Below are 15,739 nucleotides of genomic sequence, written 5' to 3'. Positions count from 1 at the left end.
ACACTTAGAGGCTTAACACAAGACATTTATTATATCACACTTTCTGTGGGTCAGATGTCTGAGCATAGCTTAACTAGACGCTCTGCTTCAGGGACTAACAAAGCTTCAGTCGAGGTGTCAGTCGAGGTGTCAGCCGAGGCTGGTCACATCTGCTTCCAAGCTCACATGGTTGTTGGCAGGTTTATTCATTCCTTGCAGGCTGCTGAACTGAAGGCCTCAGTTTCTTTCTGGCTGTCAGCCAGAGGCTGCTCTTAGTTCCTTGCCAAGTGGCCTTCTCCATAGGCAGCTTACAACATGGAAGTTGTCTTCTTTAAAACCAGCAAGGGAGATAGTCTCCTTGTAAGGCTGGCATTAATCATACATACTATAATCATATATATTTGTGTGTGTGTGTGTGTGTGTGTGTGTGTGTGTGGAATCATATGCATCCTGTCACCTTTGGCATATACTACTGACTAGAAGAAAGTCATAGTTCTTCCCACTTTCAGGAGGAGGGGAACACACAAAAGTATGAACACCAGAAGACAGGGCTTATGGGGGCCACCCTAAAGTCTGTCTGCCACAATATGTGTGTTTTTTTTAGCTCTGTCCATTGAAGTGACCTAAAAGCAACGTCACCTCAGTAATAACGAACACCCCCTCGTGCTCAGGTTGTGGCCTCTGAAAAGCCATTCTGCCTTAAAGGGAAGCTGGGTGCTTTTGGAGAAATAGTTTATTCCAGGGCTGGGACATGGAAAGTACAAGGAAAGCTAGGGACATTTTGTTGTGCTAGAAATCCATAAAGTTCTTGAAGATCAATGGGGTTATGTTCCACTGGCCACAGCCATGACATTTAGAACATTATAAAGACTAATGGTGGCAATTAATTGAAATAAACAGATTCTATGAAAACCCGTGATTTGATAATGATGTTCAAAATAGAGAAAGTCTGAAAAATTTTATTTGTCACCATTTGAGGCAGCTATTAAATCAACTACTTACTCTGAAAATTGGTAGTTAATAGTGAACAAGTAAGCATTTTATCCTGCCTTTTCAGTGGAATCTGTGTTTCAGGTAACCAAATATCCGCAGTTGATGAGGGAAGGTCTACTTCACAGAAGAATGCCAATTAGTAAGTGTAGACAAGATGATAGATTTTGAAAAACATCACAAACTTTAAAGAAATTATCAGGATCACTATCATCATCATCATGGTTATCAGCTGGTGTTAAAATGAATGGATGGCACTGGATGTTTTTAAAATGCAAAAGGAAAATGGTCACTTCCTAGTTTCAGGGCAAAAATATAATTGTAAAATGGAGGGATTAAGCAGTCTTCACTTTAACTGAGTAATCAATCTTAAGATTATTAATGGATTAACTACATATTATGTGTTTCCCCTAATGCAATTCAATATGAATACCCATCGCCTATAAAATATTCTAGCCAAAAATGTTTAATAAGACTGTTACAGAAAATAACAAATAGAAGAAACTAAATAGCACCAAGAGGTAGCAACTAAACAAACCCAGAAGGTGGTATGTCCTCAGAACAACTGTAGGACCATCTCTCTAATAGTCAACACTATAACGAAAGGTACCTAATAATTATATGCTATGGGTGGTCCTTGAACAGATCATGATTGGAGCAAACAACTGATAAGGACATTTTTGTGTTATTTGGGAAATTTTTAATATAGTCTAGGTATTTGATGAAATGGAAAGACGGAGTTTGTTGACTTAAAAAAAGCAGGTTATAAAATAGCATGGACACTGTGATCCATTCTTGTAAAAAATACATACACACACACATAATAGTATAGGAAAAGATCTCGAAGTACAGGTACTAAGGTGTTAACAATGGTGGACCTCTGTTTTGGTTGGCGGGGGAGGGGGTTGTTTATGAACATCCTATTGTTGCTGAAACAAATTACCACAGATTAGTAGCTTAAAACAATACAAATTTATTCTCTCACAGGTTTGGAGGCCAGAAGTATAAAATGAGTCTTATGGGACTAAAATCAAGGTGTCTGCGAGGCTGGTTCCTTTTGGAGTCTCAAGGGGAGAATCCATTCCTTGCCTCTTCCAGCTTCTAGAGGCTCCTAGCATTCCTTGGCTCTGACTGCACATCACTCAGTATCTGTTTCGATCACCACATCACCTTCTCTGCCTTCTGATCCTCCTGCTTCCCTTTTATAAGAACCCCTGTGATTACATTGGGCCCACATGGATCATCCAGGATCATCTCTCCATCAAGATCCTTCACTTAGGGACTTCCCTGGTGGCACTCAGTGCAGGGGACCCGGGTTTGATCCCTGGTCAGGGAAATAGATCCCACATGCATGCTGCAACTAAGAGTTTGCATGCCACAACTAAGGAGCCCACGAGCCACAACTAAGGAGCCCATCTGCTGCAACTAAGATCTGGTGCAACCAAATAATAAATAAATACATAAATAATAATAAAAGATCGGGACTTCCCTGGTGGTGCAGTGGTTAAGAATCCGTCTGCCAATGCAGGGGACACAGGTTCGATCCCTGGACCGGGAAGATCCCACATGCCACGGAACAACTAAGCCCGTGTGCCACAACTACTGAACCTGTGCTCTAGAGCACGCAAGCCACAACTACTGAGCCTGTGTGCCACAACTACTGAAACCCGTGTACCCTAGAGCCCACGCACTGCAACTACTGAGCCAGCATGTTGCAACTACTGCAGCCTGCATGTCTAGAGCCCATGTTCTGCAACAAGAGAAGCCACCACAATGAGAAGCCCGCACACTGGGCTGCACACAACACAGCCAAAAAGAAATAAATAAAATAAATTTATTTTTAAAAATTTTATAAAAAGATCCTTCACTTAATCACATCTTTAAAGATTTATTGGAGGTATGAACCAAGATGGCAGAGTACAAGGACATGCTCTCACTCCCTCTTGTGAGAACACCAGAATCACAGCTAGCTGCTGGACAATCATCAACAGGAAGACACTGGAACTCACCAAAAATGTACCCCACATCCAAAGACAAAGGAGAAGCCACAATGAGACAGTAGGAGGGGCGCAATCACAGTAAAACCAAATCCCATAACTGCTGGGTGCGTGACTCACAGACTGGAGAACACTTATAGAAGTCCACCCACTGGAGTCCACCCACTGGAGTGGACACAATAGAAGTCCACCCACTGGAGTGAAGGTTCTGAGCCCCACATCAGGCTTCCCAACCTGGGGGTCCAGCAACGGGAGGAGGAATTCCTAGACAATCAGACTTTGAAGGCTAGTGGGATTTGATTGCAGGACTTGGACAGGACTGGGGAAAACAGAGACTCCAGTCTCGGAGGGCACACACAAAGTAGTGTGCGCACTGGGACCCAGGGGAAGGAGGAGTGACCCCAGAGGAGACTGAACTAGACCTACCTGCTAGTGTTGAAGGGTCTCCTGCAGAGGTGGGGGGTGGCTGTGGCTCACCGTGGGGACAAGGACACTGGCAGCAGAAGTTCTGGGAAATACTCTGGGGCGTGAGCCCTCCCAGAGTCTGCCATTAGCCCCACCAAAGAGCGCGGGTAGGCTCCAGTGTTGGGTCGCCTCAGGCCAAACAACCAACAGGGAGGGAACCCAGCCTCACCCATCAGCAGACAAGCGGATTAAAGTTTTACTGAGCTCTGCCCACCAGAGAAACCATCAGCTCTACCCACCACCAGTCCCTCCCATCAGGAAATTTACACAAGCCTCTTAGATAGCCTCATCCACCAGAGGGCAGACAGCAGAAGCAAGAAGAACTACAGTCTTGCAGCCTGTGGAACAAAAACCACATTCACAGAAAGATAGACAAGATGAAAAGGCAGAGAGCTATGTACCAGATGAAGGAACAAGATAAAACCCCAGAAAAACTAAGTGAGGTGGAGATAGGCGCTCTTCCAGAAAAAGAATTCAGAATAATGATAGTGAAGATGATCCAGGACCTCGGAGAAAGAATGGAGGCAAAGATCGAGAAGATGCAAGAAATGTTTAACAAAGACCTAGAAGGATTAAAGAACAAACAAACAGAGATGAACAATACAATAACTGATATGAAAACTACAGTAGAAGGAAGCAATAGCAGAATAACTGAGGCAGAAGAACGGATAAGTGACCTGGAAGACAGAATGGTGGAATTCACTGCTGCAGAACAGAAAAAAGAAAAAAGAATGAAAATAAATGAAGACAGCCTAAGAGGCCTCTGGGGCAACATTAAATAGAACAACATTCGCATTATAGGGGTCCCAGAAGGAGAAGAGAGAGAGAAAGGATCAGAGAAAATATTTGAGGAGATTATAGTCGAAAACTTCCCTAACATGGGAAAGGAAATAGCCACCCAAGTCCAGGAAGCTCAGCAAGTCCCATACAGGATAAACCCAAGGAGAAACACGCCGAGACACGTAGTAATCAAATTGGCAAAAATTAAAGACAAAGAAAAATTATTGAAAGCAGCAAGGGAAAAACGACAAATAACATACAAGGGAACTCCCATAAGGTTAACAGCTGATTTCTCAGCAGAAACACTACAAGCCAGAAGGGAGTGGCATGATATACTTAAAGTGATGAAAGGGAAGAACCTACAACCAAGATTACTCTACCCAGCAAGGATCTCATTCAGATTCGATGGAGAAATCAAAAGCTTTAGAGACAAGCAAAAGCTAAGAGAATTCAGCACCACCAAACTAGCTCTACAACAAATGCTAAAGGAACTGCTCTAAGTGGTAAACACAAGAGAAGAAAAGGACCTACAAAAACAAACCCAAAACAATTAAGAAAATGGTCATAGGAACATACATTTCGATAATTACCTTAAACGTGAATGGATTAAATGCTCCGACCAAAAGACACAGGCTTGCTGAATGGATACAAAAGCAAGACCCATATATATGCTGTCTACAAGAGACCCACTTCAGACCTAGGAACACATACAGACTGAAAGTGAGGGGATGGAAAAAGATATTCCGTGCAAATGGAAATCAGAAGAAAGCTGGAGTAGCAATACTCATATCAGATAAAATAAACCTTAAAATAAAGAATGTTACAAGAACAAGGAAGGACACTACATAATGATCGAGGAATCAATCCAAGAAGAAGATATAACAATTATAAATATATATGCACCCAACATAGGAGCACCTCAATACATAAGACAACTGCTAACAGCTATAAAAGAGAAAATCGACAGTAACACAATAATAGTGGGGGACTTTAACACCTCACACCAATGGACAGATCATACAAAATGAAAATAAATAAGGAAACAGAAGCTTTAAATGACACAGTAGACCAGATAGATTTAATTGATATTTATAGGACATTCCATCCAAATACAGCAGATTACACTTTCTTCTCAAATATGCACGGAACATTCTCCAGGACAGATCACATCTTGGGTCACAAATCAAGCCTCAGTAAATTTAAGAAAACTGAAATCATATCAAGCATCTTTTCTGACCACAATGCTATGAGATTAGAAATGAATTACAGGGGAAAAAAACGTAAAAAACACAAGCACATGGAGGCTAAACAATATGTTACTAAATCACCAAGACATCACTGAGAAATCAAAGAGGAAACCAAAAAATACCAAGAGACCAATGACAATGAAAACACGATAATCCAAAACCTAGGAGATGCAGCAAAAGCAGTTCTAAGAAGGAAGTTTATAGCTTTACACACCTACCTCAAGAAACTAGAAAAATCTCAAATAAACAATCTAACCTTACACCTAAAGGAATTAGAGGAAGAAGAACAAACAAAACCCAAAGTTAGCAGAAGGAAAGAAATCATAACGATCAGAGCAGAAATAAATGAAATAGAAACAAAACAATACCAAAGATCAATAAAACTAAAAGCTGGTTCTTTGAGAAGATAAGCAAAATTGATAAACCATTAGCTAGACTCATCAAGAAAAAGAGGGAGAGGACTCAAATCAATAAAATTAGAAATGAAAAAGGAGAAGTTACAACAGACACCGCAGAAATACAAAGCATCCTAAGAGACTACTACAAGCAACTCTATGCCAATAAAGTGGACAACCTGGAAGAAATGGACAAATTCTTAGAAAGGTATAATCTTCTAAGACTGAACCAGGAAGAAATAGAAAATATGAACAGACCAATCACAAGTAATGAAATTGAAACCGTGATTAAAAATCTTCCAACAAACAAAAGTCCAGGACCAGATGGCTTCACAGGTGAATTCTATCAAACATTTAGAGAAGAGCTAACACCCATCCTTCTCAAACTCTTCCAAAAAATTGCAGAGGAAGGAACACTCCCAAACTCTTTCTATGAGGCCACCATCACCCTGATACCAAAACCAGACAAATATACAAAAAAAGAAAATTATAGACCAATATCATTGATGAATATAGATGCAAAAATCCTCAACAAAATAATAGCAAACAGAATCCAACAACACATTAAAAGGATCATACACCATGATCAAGTGGGATTTATCCCAGGGATGCAAGGATTCTTCAATATACGCAAATCAATCAATGTGATACACCATATTAACAAATTGAAAAGGAAAAACCATATGATCATCTCAATAGATGCAGAAAAAGCTTGTGACAAAATTCAACACCATTTATGACAAAAACTCTCCAGAAAATGGGCATAGAGGGAACCTACTTCAACATAATAAAGGCCATATACGACAAACCCACAGCAAACATCATTCTCAATGGTGAAAAACTGAAAACATTTCCTCTAACATCAGGAGCAAGACAAGGATGTCCACTCTCACCACTATTATTCAACATAGTTTTGGAAGTCCTAGCCACGGCAATTACAGAAGAAAAAGAAATAAAAGGAATACAAGTTGGAAAAGAAGAAGTAAAACTGTCACTGTTTGCAGATGACATGATACTATACATAGAGAATCCTAAAGATGCCACCAGAAAACTACTAGAGCTAATCAGTGAATTTGGTAAAATTGCAGGATACAAAATTAATGCCCAGAAATCTCTTGCATTCCTATACACTAATGATGAAAAATCTGAAAGATAAATTAAGGAAATACTCCCTTTTACCATTGCAACAAAAAGAATAAAATACCTAGGAATAAACCTACCTAGGGAGACAAAAGACCTGTATGCAGAAAACTATAAGACGCTGATGAAAGAAATCAAAGATGACACAGATGGAGAGATATACCATGTCCTTGGATTGGAAGAATCAATATTGTGAAAATGACTATACTACCCAAAGCAATCTACAGATTCAATACAATCCCTATCAAATTACTAATGGCACTTTTTATGGAACTAGAACAAAGAATCGTAAAATTTGTATGGAGACAAAAAAGGCCCCGAATAGCCAAAGCAGTCTTGAGGGAAAAAAACGGAGCTGGAGGAGTCAGACTCGTGACTTCAGACTATACTACAAAGCTACAGTAATCAAGACAGTATGGTACAGGCACAAAAACAGAAATATAGATCAATGGAATAGGATAGAAAGCCCAGAGATAAACCCATGCACCTATGGTCAACTAATCTATGACAAAGGAGGCAAGGGTATACAATGGAGGAAAGACAGTCTCTTCAATAGGTGGTGCTGGGAAAACTGGACAACTACATGTAAAAGAATGAAATTAGAACATCTCCTAACACCATACACAAAAATAAGCTCAAAATGGATTCAAGACCTAAATGTAAGACCGGACACTATGAAACTCTTAGAGGAAAACATAGGAAGAACCCTCTATGACATAAATCACAGCAAGATCTTTTTTGATCCACCTCCTAGAGTAATGGAAATAAAAACAAAAATAAACAAATGGGACCTAATGAAACTTAAAATCTTTTGCAAAGCAAAGGAAACCATAAACAAGATGAAAAGACAACCCTCAGAATGGGAGAAAATATTTGCAAACGAATCAACAGACAAAGGATTAATCTCCAAAATATATAAACAGCTCATGCAGCTCAATATTAAATAAACAAACAACCCAATCCAAAAATGGGCAGAAAACCTAAATAGACATTTCTCCAAAGAAGACCTACAGATGGCTAAGAAGCACATGAAAAGCTGCTCAACATCACTAATTATTAGAGAAATGCAAATCAAAACTGCAAATGAGGTATCACCTCACACCAGTTAGAATGGGCATCATCAGAAAATCTACAAACAATAAATGCTGGAGAGGGTGTGGAAAAAAGGGAACCCTCTTGCACTGTTGGTGGGAATCTAAATTGATACAGCCACTATGGAGAACAGTATGGAGGTTCCTTAAAAAACTGAAAATAGAATTACCATATGATCCAGCAATCCCACTACTGGCCATATACCCAGAGAAAACCATAATTCAAAAAGACACATGCACCCCAATGTTCATTGCAGCACTATTTACAATAGCCAGGTCATGGAAGCAACCTAAATGCCCATCGACAGACGAATGGGTAAAGAAGATGTGGTACATTTATACAGTGGAATATTAATCAGCCATAAAAAGGAACGAAATTGGGTCATTTGTTGAGACGTGGATGGATCTAGGGACTGTCATATAGAGTGAAGTAAGTCAGAAAGAGAAAAACAAATATCGTATATTAACGCATGTATGTGGAACCTAGAAAAACGGTGCAGATGAACCGGTTTGCAGGGCAGAATTTGAGACACAGATGTAGAGAACAAACATATGGACACCAGTGGGGAAAGCCACAGGGGGGTGGGGATGGTGGTGTGATGAATTGGGAGGTTTGGATTGAGATGTATACACTGATGTGTATAAAATTGATGACTAATAAGAACCTGCTGTATGAAAAATAAAATAAAATAAAAAGATAATTAATTAATTAATTATTTTATTTCTTTTTGGCTGTGTTGGGTCTTTGTTGTAGCACCCAAGATCTTCGTTGAGGCACGTGAGATCTTTCATTGTGGCTCGTGGGCTGTTCATTGTGGTGTGCGGGCTTCTCTCTAGTTGTGGCGTGTGGGCTCTGTAGTTGTGGTGCGTGGGTTCCAGAGCACATGGGCTCTGTAGTTTGCAGCACGTATGCTCTAGATGAGGCACAAGAGCTCAGTAGTTGTGGCGCGCGGGCTTAGTTGCCCTGCTGCATGTGGGAACTTAGTTCCCTGACCAGGGATAGAGCACACGTCCCCTGCGTTGGGAGGTGGATTTTCTACCACTGGACCACCTGGGGATTCCCTAGTCACATCTTTCGAATCCCTTTTGCCATGTAAATGGTTCCAGGGATTAGGTCATGGACATCTTTGAGGGGGGCCATTATTCTGTCTACCACAGAATATTATGTTTTTACTTTTTATTTTTGTGTCTATTTTATAATTTTATATAATGTGTATGTGTTACCTAAAATGTGTAAGTTAAAACTAGAAAAATGTTATAGTTTAATTTCAAGTGACATGAAATGTGGTTATTTATAAACTTTACCTGGCTCCATGTGAAGCTTGAGCTTCGCATCCAGTTATTTTCTTACTTTTTTTTTTTTCTTTTCCGGTACGCGGGCCTCTCACTGTTGTGGCCTCTCCCATTGCGGAGCACAGGCTCCAGACGCGCAGGCCCAGCGGCCATGGTTCACGGGCCCAGCCGCTCCGCGGCATGTGGGATCTTCCCGGACCGGGGCACGAACCTGTGTCCCCTGCATCGGCAGGCGGACTCTCAACCACTGCGCCACCAGGGAAGCCCTTCTTACTTTTTATTTATATTAAATCATAAAATTCAAATTCACAGTATGTTGCTAGAAATGACAGCAAGTGTTTGGTAGCTGGGTCAGAGACTTGTATATTGGATTGAACAAGGACCCATGAATTGAAAAGTCATTTCTTCCATTTATTGTCTCCCCCAGCCGCTAAGGGGATGAAGTGTCAGACTCAAATTCTGTAAGGATGAATGTTTCACCTTAGGAGAGGGTCTCACTGAGGGCAGTACCACCAATGGTATGCTTTGAAAACACATGGGGCTATTTTGGTTGTTACAGTGATTGACAGGAATCCCCTGGCAGGAATCCCCTGGCAGGAATCTCCTGGCAGTTAGAGGGCAGGGGCCAAGAATATCATATGTCCTTCAATGCATGTGACATTCACAGGGATGAATTTTTCTACACCTTACATAATTTTTAAATGTTCCCCTAGCCAGTCGTGTGTATGAGAAACCTATCTGTGATTGTCTCAGCCTAAGCCTAACCTCATTTTACATATAAAGTCAAAGTACTTTTTTCTTTTTCTAAAATTTACTTTTAAAAATATGGGATGCTTCCACAAATGCGCATGTCATTCTGGTTCAGGGGCCATGCTAATCTTCTCTGTATAATTCCAATTTTAGTATATCGCTGCTGAAGCGAGCATAACTCAAAAGTATTTTCTGAACAGTTTTAGTATCCTGGAATTTTCCAGGAACGGAACTACTGTGTAAATTGAAAGGAGTGTGTGTTGTTTTGTTTGGAACGTTACCAAGAATGGTTTAATGTTTTAGAAAATCACACCAATGACATCAATGCCATTTATGGGCTGTGCTGGATATCTTCCATTTGCCCTTCGAGATTCACTCCACCCCTCTCTACCTCCCCTGGCCCTGGGAAGGGACTGTATCAACAGATTTCCTAGCCCTCTAGCTTCTGGGTGGGTTCACTCATTGGAAAGCATGGGCAGGAGATCTGGAAGGTAAAAGGAGAGTGAGGTATGCTACTTGAAATGACCGTCAAGAACTAGGTGTTATCTGATCCATGGAAACATAAAGTTGGATGTGACAGCGGTATTCTGTTTGAAAATAATAACGTTATATATACGATTGAGTCCAAGCTAGTCAGAAGGCACAAGTAAACTGCCTGAAGAGGTGTTTTAAACTCCTCCAGTACTTGTTCCTACTGATTAACTTCTCACTTAATCCGCATTTATGGCTTCCTAGAGAGTTCTCTATGACTGGTTAACAGAGAAAAAGCACAGGCCTGGTTTTTGCACAGTTTGCTGGAACCAGATAAAGGCAGAATGTAGCTGCATTCTAGCCTCTATTTTACCACTGAAAAATAGTGGTAAAAGAAAATATTCTAGGGACAAAACTTTGGGCAGTACGTCTTATTGTTCACTTCATGTGGAAGGAGAGATGGCCTCTCTTCTCTCTGGGCATAATATTATTGGGAGATACAATCTGACACAGCCCAGAGTGGCCCTGCTTGTTCTTGTTTTATATGGCAAGAATGCAAGGCCCTGACCACTTTACCTGGCTCATTTCTCAGGGCTGTGTTTGCAGGGAGCTGTCTTGAGGGATGAGGTGATATTTCCCTCTGGGATAAAGAGCAGGCTTGCTGTAAAAGATGTGAACTTCCCAAGGCCAATATCCTGCGGCTGTGATGCAGACATGCACTGTGTCCACCTGGCCCCTCTGCATGGCCCCCTGTTGGACCTGGGGATGTGGGGAACCCACAGAAATATGCTGACGGTGCTCATACTGCTTACTGTGCTGCTGGCACCCAGGAAATAGTAACAGGCTAACTTGTTAGCTTGTAAGTAGGAGAAAATCCCATACCCTGAGAAATATTTGTTACCCACTTTGAGGTTGGTTTTACAAGCCTTTTGCATATTACATGACTTGAACCTGATTTCACATTGAGGGGTGCAACTCAGAGTTCTTCCTCTGTAGTTTTGGTCCCTTAAGGAAAAATATTGCCACTTTTATGTTTGAATGCCTTATTTTTTTCTCTATTCAGGCAAAACTCCCCTGGCAGAAGTGTCACTGCATATCTGTTGGAAAAAACAGGTAAATTGTAATGACTTCATGAAACTATTTGACGAAGTTTCATAGCAAACAATACTAAGGACTAGGGGTGGGTAACATTACATGCTCCTATTCCAATTGTCTGTAATTCTATTTTGCCCCTTTCCTTTCCATAGTAAGTTTTAATCTTCTTAGAACTGTCCTTATTTCTCACAGTTCTAAATAATGGAATTTCATCATTTAGTCTGAAAAACCACAGGCCCTTCCTAACTGCTGGTGTAAGAAATCCCAGCAACAGAATAAGAAGATGATATTCTGGTTTCTTAAAATGTCCTTGAAAATGTTATTTCTGACAAAGGGGACTTGTAAGCCATCTGGAACTGAGAACTTATGGCTTGTTCTGTGAATGTAACCTTGGCCTTAAAAAGCCTGTTAACTCTTTTTGTTTGTATTATTTAGTAATATGTTTCCCTGGTAATGATATTTAAATCGACATCTCCATGGCGTAAAAGCTATGAATCCCTATGATTTGTCTTTTTAATATTTATTTTGTTTATTTATTTTCCTTATGTTTTTGGCTGCGTCGGGTCTTAGTTGTTGCACACTGGATCTTTTTGTTACCGCACAGTCTCTTCGTTGCAGTGCACGGTCCTCTCTCTAGTTGTGGCGTGCCGGTTTTCTCTCTCTAGTGGCGAACGGGCTCCAGGGCGCATGGGCTCTATAGTTTGCGACACGCGGGCTCTCCCATTGAGGCGTGCGACCTCAATAGTTGTGGCGTGCGGGCTTAGTTGCCCCGCGGCATGTGGGATCTTAGTTCTCCGGCCAGGGATCGAACCCACGTCCCTTGCGTTGGAAGGCGGATTCTTTACCACTGAACTACCAGGGAAGTCCCTTATGAGTTGTCTTTCGTAGCCAAGTGAAATAAAAATTTATGTACACACAAAAACTTGTATGCAAATGTTTATAGCATCTTTATCAAAAACTGGAAACAACCAGATGTCCTTCAACAGGTGATTGGATAAACAAACTGGTACATGCATACAGTGGAACACTAGTCAGTCATAAGAAGGAAAGATCTATTGATTCACTCAATAACATGAATGAATCATTTTTGTAAGCAGTAAAATATGCATAACTTAAGCATGGACAAATCTTAAATGCATTTTGCCAAGCGAAAGGAGCCAGACCCCAAAGACCCAGAAGTATTGTATGATTCTATTCATGTGGCATTTTGAAAAAGACAAGACTAAAGATATGTGTATTCATTTCCTATTGCTGCTATAAAAAATTACGACAAGTTTATCCTCTTACAATTCTGGAGGCCAGAAATCTGAAATCAGTTTAACTAGGCTAAATAAAGTCAAGGTTGGGCTGGTTTCTTCTTGAACCTCTAGGGGAGAATTTATTTTCCATGCCTTTTCTAGCGTCTGGAGGCCACCTGTATTCCTTAGCTTGTGACTCCTTCCTCACATCACTCCAACCTCTTGCTTCCATCCTCATGTCTCGTACTACCTCCTTTGACTTTCTTGCTGCCCTCTTTAAGGACCCTTGTGATTACATTTAGGACCCACCTGGATAATCACATCTGCAAAATCCCCTTTGCCATATGATATAATATTCAACCCTTGTGGGGATTAGGACATGGCTAGCTTTCCATATCACTATTTAGTTTACAACAGGACTAGGAAAGCAGGTCAGTGGTTGCCAGGGATTGGGGGAGAGGGAAGGATTGAGTATGTAATGGGCTGCACAAGGGGTAGTGGATACATGACTCTACAATTGTCAAAACCTGTAGAATGGTACACCACCAAGCATGAACTTTACTGTATGCAAATTTTTAAAAGTCACTTTGGTCGTTAATGGTCTCAGAGTGTGACAAAATAATTTAATTGTGTTCAAAATGTATGACAACTTCACCAAAGAGGGTAGGGGGAAAAGTTGCTAAGAAACTGAAAAACAGTGTTTTCAAGCTCATAGGTACAGAGAACAGACTGGTGGCTCCCAGAGGCGAGGGGTGAGGAGTGGGTGAAATGGGTGAAGGGGGTCAAAAGGTATAAACTTCCAGTTACAAATAAACAAGTCACGGAGATATAATGTACAGCATGGTGACATTTTTTAAAATTTCAAATTCTAGTAATGTATTTTCATCTTTGATTTCTCTTAATTTGCATTTGTTTTATATATTTCCACTTCATTTACATGAATCTTTTTGTTTCATTTTGTGCTTCATTTAATAATAGTTAATACTACTTTATTGCATATTTGAAAGTTGCTAAGAGAGTAGATCTTAAAAGTTCTCATAACAAGAAAAAAATCTGTAACTTTGTATGGTGATGGATGTTAACTAGACTTATTGTGGGAATCATTTTGTAATATATACATATATCGAGTCATTATGTTATATACCTGAAACTAGTATAATGCTCTTTGTCTATTATACCCCAGTACATTAAAAAAAGAAAGAAAGAAAAGAAAGCCTGTGTTTTGGCTAGGTAATGTAAGGCTACCAACAAAAAGAACTGTACATAAATACTGTACTCTAGTTGGTAAATAGGTACAGAAATGTAGGTATGTCTGTATATGTAGGGTGGTATACTTAGATATAGTTCCTGGCTCTGACTGTTGAAATGGCCTAGAAACAGTGGCACCCCAGCAGCAGTAAGCACACCTAACATCCAAATCTTTGTTTCTAAGTACCTTTCTCCCATAAATGGAATCAGGGCTCCTTGAAGAAATGGCTAATTCTAGCACTGGGGCAGGAAGACACAAGATGAGTACAGAATATCTTGTGGGAAAAGAGGAAAAGAAAACAATAGGAGCCTACACTTGGGCTTTCTAGACCCCTGCTATGAATCATATGCTGTGATGTATATTCTGACTTTCATACTCTTGCTATACTGTGTCCTTTCCCTGTAATAAACTGTACATTTGTAAGTTTTGTCATTTTGGGTCCTGTGAGTCTTCTTTAGTAATTGAACCCTGTTTAAGTGCCACTGTTGGTGCAGTTGTATCCATGTATTCAATTTTTGTAAAGGTTGCATGGGCACTGAGGGGGGAAAATGGTATATTGTCTAGTATACATGTTTCTTTCCAGGGAGCTATTAAATAGCAAGACTTATTAATGATATTATTTTTTACTGAAGTATAATTGATTTATAATATTGTGTTAGTTTTAGGTGTATAACAAAGTGATTCAGTTATTTTTTTTTCTGATTGTATTCTGTTTTAAGTTATTGCAAGGTATGGAATATGATTCCCTGTGCTATACAGTAAATCCTTGTTGCTTAGCTATTTTATGTATAGTAGTTTGTATCTGTTAATCTCATACTCCTATTTTGTCCCTCCCTCCCTCCCTCTCCCCTTTGGTAACCATAAGTTTGTTTTCTATGTCTGTGAGTCTGTTTCTGTTTTGTATATAGAGTCATTTGTATTATTTTTAGATTCCACATATAAGTGATATCATATAGTATTTGTCTTTTTCTGTCTGACTTACTTCACTGAATACAATATTCTCTAGGTACATCCATGTTGCTGCAAGTGACAATATTTCATTCTTTTTAAGGCTGAGTTATATTCCATTGTCTATAAATACCACATCTTCTTAAGCCAGTTGTCTGTTGGTGGGCACTTGTGTTGTTTCCATGTCTTGTATATTATAAATTGTGCTGCTGTGAACATTGGGGTGCATGTATCTTTTTGACTTAGAGTTTTCATTTTTTCTGGATATATACTCAGGAGTGGGATTGCTGGATCGTATGATAGCTCTATTTTTAGTTTTTTAAGGAAACTCCATACTGTTTTCTGTAGTGACTGCACCAGTTTACATTCCCACCAACAGTGTAGGAGGGTTCCTTTCTCTCTACACCCTCTCCAGCATTTATTATTTGTAGACTTTTTGATGATGGCCATTCTGACCAGTGTGAGGTGGTACCTCATTGTAGTTTTGATTTGCATTCTCTAATGATTAGCGATGTTGAGCATCTTTTCATGTGCCCATTGGCCATCTCTATGTCTTTTTTGGAGAAACGTCTATTTAGGTCTTCTGCCCATTTTTTGATTGGGTTGTTTTC

General features: G+C 40.0%; 1 non-coding gene across 1 annotated transcript; it reads right to left on the bottom strand.

Annotated features, from left to right (window-relative positions):
• Positions 1 to 10,196: 10,196 nt before the first annotated feature.
• LOC115849818 (U6 spliceosomal RNA) lies at positions 10,197 to 10,302 on the bottom strand. The gene has a single exon (XR_004038153.1). It is a non-coding gene; the product is annotated as a U6 spliceosomal RNA (small nuclear RNA).
• Between the last annotated feature and the right edge of the window lie 5,437 nt (positions 10,303 to 15,739).

This window comes from Globicephala melas, chromosome X (assembly GCF_963455315.2).
Source record: "Globicephala melas chromosome X, mGloMel1.2, whole genome shotgun sequence".
NCBI lineage: Eukaryota > Metazoa > Chordata > Mammalia > Artiodactyla > Delphinidae > Globicephala > Globicephala melas.
The sequence above is the reverse complement of the archived record's forward strand: the minus strand, read 5'-3'. Positions and strand labels throughout refer to the sequence as shown.